This window comes from Ornithorhynchus anatinus, chromosome 1, assembly GCF_004115215.2.
Source record: "Ornithorhynchus anatinus isolate Pmale09 chromosome 1, mOrnAna1.pri.v4, whole genome shotgun sequence".
Lineage (NCBI taxonomy): Eukaryota > Metazoa > Chordata > Mammalia > Monotremata > Ornithorhynchidae > Ornithorhynchus > Ornithorhynchus anatinus.
Genome location: NC_041728.1, coordinates 134,327,440 through 134,334,844, shown reverse-complemented (window position 1 = coordinate 134,334,844; position 7,405 = coordinate 134,327,440). Strand labels below are relative to the sequence as shown.

Here is a 7,405-nt window from a genome sequence, read left to right as displayed (position 1 = left end):
CTTCACTTCTTGGGGTCAGTTTTCTCGTCAGTAAAATGGGGATTGAATCCCTATTCTTTCTTCTAATTAGACTGTGAGGCTCATGTGGGATAGAGATCGTGTCTGACCTGATAAACTTGTATCTACCCCAGTGCTTAGAAGAGTTAGTAAATAGTAAATGCTTAACAAATTCCATAGAAATGGTAATAATAATCCCTTTTCTTCAAAGCAATGTCTGAAAGAGGGAGTGGAGTCTGGCATTAGGCTATTTTCTGGGCATAACACCAAATAAGAAGAGCTTTTGCTCTTTTCTGTTATGTCTTTCATCCTCCTTCCCATCTTGGTGTTTTTGTCTTAGTATTTTCTTTCTCTTTAGTGAGCCTCTGGGTGCATGTGACTAGCTCTTTGTTTCAACGTGTCTTTATATTTCCCACCTCTGAATTTCTGTTTAAAGGTGTGCATCTCTTTGTGTCAGTATGTCTTTTTCTATATGTTTCAGCTTCATTGCCTGCATATTTCTGTTCATTTACATCTCTCATTATCTAAACACTTACCTGTATTTTTGTGCCTCTTTCCAGTTTTCTCTATAATCTTTTCCTGTGTGTGTATGTGGGATGTGTCTTTGAGTGGGTATCTCTGTGAGAGTTTGTGTCTGTCTTTCTCCCATCTCTATTTTTAGGGTATTTTTAAAACGGTATTTGTTAAACACTCACTATATGTCAAACACAGTTCTAAGCACTGGGGTAGGTACAAGTTAATTAGGTCAGACACAGTCTCTTCCTGGCATAGGGCTCACAGCCTAAATAGGAGGGAGAACAGGTATTGTTTTGCAGTTGAGGTAACTGAGGCCCAGAGAAGTGAAGTGACTTGCCCAAGGACACACAGCAAGCAATCGGCAGAGCCAGGATTAGAATCCAAGTCCTTCTGGCTCCCAGGGCCATCCCGAGGACAGAAGCAGCATGGTGTAGTGGACAGATTCCTGGGACTCCAAAGGCCATGGGTTCTCATCCCAGCTCCACCACTTGTCAGCTGGGTGACTTTGGGTAAGTCCCTTCACTTCTCTGTGCCTCAGTTACTTCATCTGTAAAATGGGCATTAAAATTGTGAGCCCCACATGGGGCAAGGACTGTGTCCGATTCGATTTGCTTGTATCCAGCCCAGTGTTTAGTACAGTGCCTGGCACATCTTAAGCACTGAACAAATACCATCATTATCATTATCATTAATATCGTCTCTCCACTAGGTCATGCTGCTTCTCCTGATTGTTAAGCGCTATGTACCAGGAACTGTACTAAGCACTGGGAAAGAAACAAGCTGATCAGGTTAGACATATGTCCCCCATGGGGCTCATAGTCTTAAACCCCATTTTACAGATGAGGTAACTCATCCAAGTTGTAAAAAAGAGCAGTTAAATCATTGAGAAGTTAAGTGACTTGCTCAAGGTCACACAACAGACACGGGGTGAAGCCAGGATTAGCACCGAGGTCATCTGACTCCCAGGCTTGATATTTCCCAAACTGAGCCTCCCATTGACTCTGGGACATGCCCCTTTGCTTCCAGAGGGAAGTCTGCTCTGGATTTGACTCCTGCTGCCAATGTTTCATAACCACTGTAGGGGGACAATAAGGAGGTGATCAGGGTACAGCTAGGACTTAAACACCACGACCCCCGTCACTTCAGCAGACACCATCAGGACCATTACGGCCAATGCCATAAACCAGCCTGAGAAATGTCTGCTGAACCAGCCCTCCAGTTTTTTGTTGTTTTTTAAATGGTATTTGTTAAATTCTTACTATGTGCCAAGTACTGTATTAAGTGGTGCAGTAGATACAAGCTAGTCAGGTTGGACACATCCCCTGTCCCACGTGGGGCTCACAGTCTCAATTCCCATTTTCCAGATGAGGGAAATGAGGCCTAGTGAAGTGACTTGCCCAAGGTCACACAGCAGACAAATGGTGGAGCAGGAATTAGAACCTGAGAAGCAGCCTGGCGTAGTGGATAGAGCACAGGCCTGGGAATCAGAAGTTCTCGAGTTCTGTTTTGTTGTTGTTTTTCGTGCAGTGTCTTGATTTGGGGTTTTTTTTTGTTTGGGTTTTTTTTTGTTGTTTTCCCCTTGCTTTTTGCAATAACTTGGAAAAGACCCTCCCAGCCCTTACTAGGCCAGTTTGAATATCATACTCACTTAATCGATCAATCAGTGGTATTTACTGAGTTTCTATTGGGTGCAGAACATTGTACTAAATGTGTGTACAGTACAACAGAGTTGCTAGACACCTTTCCTGTCCACTAGAGTTTACAGTCTAGAAGGGGTGACACACATTAATAGAAATAAATTAATTATGAACAAGTATGCAAGTGCTGTGGGGTTGAGGGTGGGGTGAATATTAATTGCTTAAAGGCTACAGATCTAAGTGCATGGGTGAAGCAGAAAGGAGAGGGAGTAGGGGAAATGAGGTCTTGGTCAGGGAAGACCTCCTGGAGGAGATGTGACTTTAATAAGGCTTTGAAGGTGGGGAGAGTGGTGGCATAGGAAGGGGGAGGGAGTTCCAGACCAGAGGGAGGATGTGGGTAAGGGGTTGGCAGTGGGATAGACAAGATTGAGGTAGAATGAGGAGGCTGGCTTAGAGCAGCCAAGGGTGTGGGCTGGGTAGTGGTAGTTATTTAAGTGTTAGTCAATTGTATTTATTGAGCACTTACTGTGTGTGGACCACTGTACCACTGTACTGCTTGGGAGAGTACAGTGCAACACTACAACAGACACATTCTTAGGGAGATGAGCTAGGTAAGGTAGGAGGGGGAGAGCTGATTGAGTGCTTTAAAGCCCACGGTAGGAAGAGACCACAGTGGTGGCTCAGGGGTATTATGGGAAGCAATACGGCCTAGTAGGTGGCTGGGAGTCAGAAGGATCTGGGTTCTAATCCTAGCTCTGTCACTTGTCTGCTGGGTGACCTTGGGTAAGTCACTTCGCTTCTCTGTGCCTCAGTTCCCTCCTCTGTAAAAGGGGGATTAAGACTGTGAACCCCCAATGGGACAGGAAAGGTGTCAAACCTGATTAGCTTGTATTTACCCCAGTGCTTAGAACAGTGTTTGACACACAGTAAGCACTTAAACAAATACTACCATTATTATTATCATTATTATTATTATTATATTCAGTACTTTGTCCTCAGACTGCACCCATTTTCCCTTTCAGCCATCATTCATTCATTCATTCAATCATCCAATTGTATTTATTGAGCACTTAAAGTGTGCAGAGCATTGTACTAAGAGCTTGGGAGAATACAGGATTACCAGACAACAGACAGAGTTCCCTGTCCGCAACAAGCTCACAGTCTAGAGGGGGAGATAGACATTAATATAAATAAATAAATGTCAGATATGTACATAAGTGCTTTGGGGCTGGGAGGGGAGATGAATAAAGGGAGCAAGTCAGGGTGATGCAGAAGGGAGTGGGAGAAGAGGAAAGGAGGGCCTAGTCAGGGAAGGCCTCTTGGAGGAGATGTGCCTTCAATAAGGCTTTGAAGTGGTGGAGAGTAATATGGGCCACTAATCACAGGGGATTTGGGGAAGAGAGTGGTGAATGATTCAGAGCAAACTTTCACCACTATTATAGTGAGCAATTGAGCCAGAGATTTTCTCAAAGATATTCACACTCATGTATATCCTTGAAATGAAGTCCCCTTGATGCTGTTTATTGCCATTGTTCTTGTCTGTCCGTCTCCCCCGATTAGACTGTAAGCCCGTCAAACAGCAGGGACTGTCTCTATCTGTTGCCGACTTGTTCATCCCAAGCGCTTAGTACAGTGCTCTGCACATAGTAAGCGCTCAATAAATACTATTGAATGAATGAATGAAATGAAGGTCAATTCTACAACAGAGTAGTCCAAAAAAAAATATGAACGAAAAAGAGAAAGAGAGACAAAGTGAGAATGAGGCAGAGACAGAGAGAGAGATGAGAGCAAGAGAGAGAAGGAAGGGGACATAGATTGTAAGCTCACTGTGGGCAGAGAATGTATCTACCAACTCTGTTGCATTGTACTCTCCTAATGCTTAGTACAGTGCTCTGCACCCAGTAAGCACTCAATAAATACTACTGATTGATTTATAGAGGGAAAAAAGAGAGAAATTAAAGAATTACAGAGTTACAAGAATAAATTATTTTCCATTCTGTTTAAAATGCAGGTTTCCTGGTTTTGAGTCAATATTTAAAATAAAAGCTCATTCTTGTAAATGACATGGGTCATCTTAACTTTCATCTAGAGCGAATACAAAGTGCCATTGTAGTAATCAGAATTTCTGAAGTTGAAAATGTCTGAAGTATTTATTAGTTTTAAGCATCATCAATGGGTTAGTGCAAACCCTACCCACATAAAAAGAGACTTAGCAAAAGCCTTTTTTAAAAAAATGCCAGTTTTATTTCTTAAGGTTCAGTTGTGCAATTTTCCCATTCATTTGTTATTTTTTACAGAGAAGTTATGTCAATAATCCCTGAAAGTGGGATTTCAGGGAAATTATGCTCCCTAGAAGCCATCAGACAAAAATATTTTGAGTTATTTATGTATTTAAAAATTACTCTTTTAGTCATTGCCCTTCTGCTTTTAACTTGAGGGGTAAAAACCCAAATGAGAATAATAGGAATAAATAGATTATCAGCAATCTCATCTCATAGTAATTTGCAAATGAAGCTAATGTTAATTATCAAGGTGGTTTTTGGCACACAGTTCTTTATATTTTTCTATGCTCAGCAGGGCCTCATTGATTAGCGCTTAGTACAGTGCTCTGCACACAGTAAGCGCTCAGTAAATATGATTGAATAAATTGGTTGGAAGGTTTAATCCCTTTGAAATTCACTGATCTCCAATAATTTGCCATTTTCAGCATTTGTGAGCAGTTCTTTGTTGATCTTAGCTGCCAGGTATTGGTTTGCTATTACCTTCCTCTTTAGGACATCTCTCTATTATGTGAGCAGATAAAAATATCTAGCCCAAAGAGAAAAAAATGGGGGTAATAATCTCACAATGCAAGGGAAAGCTCTTATCTTGGATTATTCTGATTGATCGATCACTTGATCAATCAGTGGTATTTATTGAGGGCTTTTTGTGCACAGGGAACATAAGCACTTGGGACTGTTCATACAATAGAGTTGGCAGACACTTTTATTATTATTAATAATAATTATGTTATTTAGATGCTTACTATGGGTCAAGCACTGTCCCAAACACTGGGGTTGATACAAAGTTAATCAGGTTGGACAAAGTTACTGTCCCACATGAGGCTCACACTCTTAATCCCCATTTTACCAATGAGGTAACTGAGGCCCAGAAAAGTGAAGTGACTTGCCTAAGGCCACACAGCAGACAAGTGGCAGAGCCAGATAAGAACCCATGACCTCTGACTCCCAAGCCTGAGCTCTTGCCACTAGGCCATGCTGCTTTTCCTACTCACCACAAGCTTTCAATCTAAAGGCAGAAACAGATATTAAAATAAATTACAGACAGGTACATAAGTGCTGTGGGTCTGACTGTGGGGTGAATATCAAGGGTTTAAAGAGTACAGATTCAAGTATATAGTCTTGAGAAGCAGCGTGGCTTAGTGGAAAGAGCCCGGGCTTGGGAGTCAGAGGATGCTCATTCTAACTTCTCCTAACTCTGCCACTTGTCTTCTGTGTGACCTTGGGCAAGCCACTTAACCTCTCTATGCTTCAGTTACCTCATCTGTAAAATGGGGATTAAGGCTGTAAGCCCCACATTGGACAACCTGATTACCTTGCATCTACCCCAGAGCTTAGAACAGTGCTTGGCACATAGTAAGCACTTAACAAATACTGTTATTTTTATTATAGGCAACATAGAAGGCAGAGGGAGTAGGAGAAATGACAGCTTAGTGGGGAAATCCTTTGGAGGAGATGGGATTTTAATAAGACTTGGAAGTAGCGTGGCCCAGAGGATAGATCACAGGCCAGGGAGTAAGAGGACCTGGGTTCTAATCTCCACTCAGATATGTACCTGTTATGTGATGTTGGTCAAGTCACTTAACTTCTCTGGGCCTCAATTCCCTCATCTGCAAAATGGGGATTCAATATTCTTTCTCCCTGCTACTTAGACTGTGAGCCCCCTGTGGGACTTGATTATCTTATATCTACCCCAGCACTTAGTACTGTGCTAGGCACACAATAGGGACTTAAATATTATTAATATCATGAGTGGTGGTCTGTCACATATGAAGGGGAAGAGGTTCCAGGCCAGAGGGAGCATGCAAATTGTACTTTCCAAGCACTTAGTACAGTGCTCTGCACACAGTAAGCATTCAATAAATATAATTGAATGAATGTATGAAGGCAATGGTTCGGTGGTGAGATAGATGAGTTAGAGGCACAGTGAGCACATTGGCTTTAAAGGAGACAAGTGTGCAGGCTGGGTTGTAGTAGGAAATGTAGGTTGTAAGCTCCCTGCCCCCTCTCAGGGTCGCTCCTGGAGAGTTTCCAGTACTCTACCAGTCTCTGCTATGGGAGAGAGAGTCAAGCAGAGGCCTACCTATTCCATTCCTAGCTTGGGCAGTGGCTAGTGAGTGGCAGGTAATCTGCCTCAAGTCAAAATTCACCTGTGCTGGGCAGCAGCGGCATGGGAGAGAGTCAAGGGCGGAGACTAAAATTTACTGCATGGAAGGTGGTAATCGTCAACTGCTTCAGTATTTTGACCAAGAAAACCGTACAGATCCACTACCAGGATGATCACAGAGGGAGAGCGGGGAGTTCTGGGAGAGATGTGTCTGTGGTGTCACTATGGGTCAGAAACGACTCGAGGACATAAAACAAGAAAAGACCCCTGAGGGCAGGGAACTTGTCTACTAGCCCTGCTGTATTGTTCTTTCCCAACCATTTAGTGCAGTGCTCTGCACATGATAAGAGCGCAATAAATTTCATTGATTGAAATCAACAAGGTAAGTTAGGAGGGGGTGAGCTTATTAAGTCCTTTAAAACTGAGGGAAAGGATCTTCTGTCTTCATGCAGAGGTGGATAGACAACCACTGGAGGTACTTGAGGAGTGGAGAGATGCAGACCAAGCATTTGGTTTTTCAGAAAAATGGTCTAGGCAACAGAGTGAATTAAGGACTAGCATAGGTAGAGACAGGAGGCAGGGAGGTCAGTGAATAGGCTGATGCAATAGCCAAGGCAAGAGAGGATAAGTGCTTAGATCAACAGGGTAGTGATTTGTATGGAATCAATCAATCATATTTATTGAGATCCTACTATGTGTAGAGCACTGTACTAACCACTTGGGAGAGTACAACAGAATTAGTAGACATATTCCCTGCCCATAATGATCTTACAGTCTAGAGGGAGGGAAAGACATTAATATTCATTCATTCATTCAATAGTATTTATTGAGCGCTTACTATGTGCAGAGCACTGTACTAAGCGCTTGGG

The 7,405-nt window shown here is 42.6% G+C and overlaps 1 non-coding gene across 1 annotated transcript; it reads left to right on the top strand.

Annotated features, from left to right (window-relative positions):
• Positions 1-6,431: 6,431 nt before the first annotated feature.
• On the top strand, positions 6,432-6,569 carry LOC114815988. Its single transcript, XR_003763769.1, has one exon. It is a non-coding gene; the product is annotated as a small nucleolar RNA SNORA7 (small nucleolar RNA).
• The last annotated feature ends 836 nt before the right edge of the window (positions 6,570-7,405 follow it).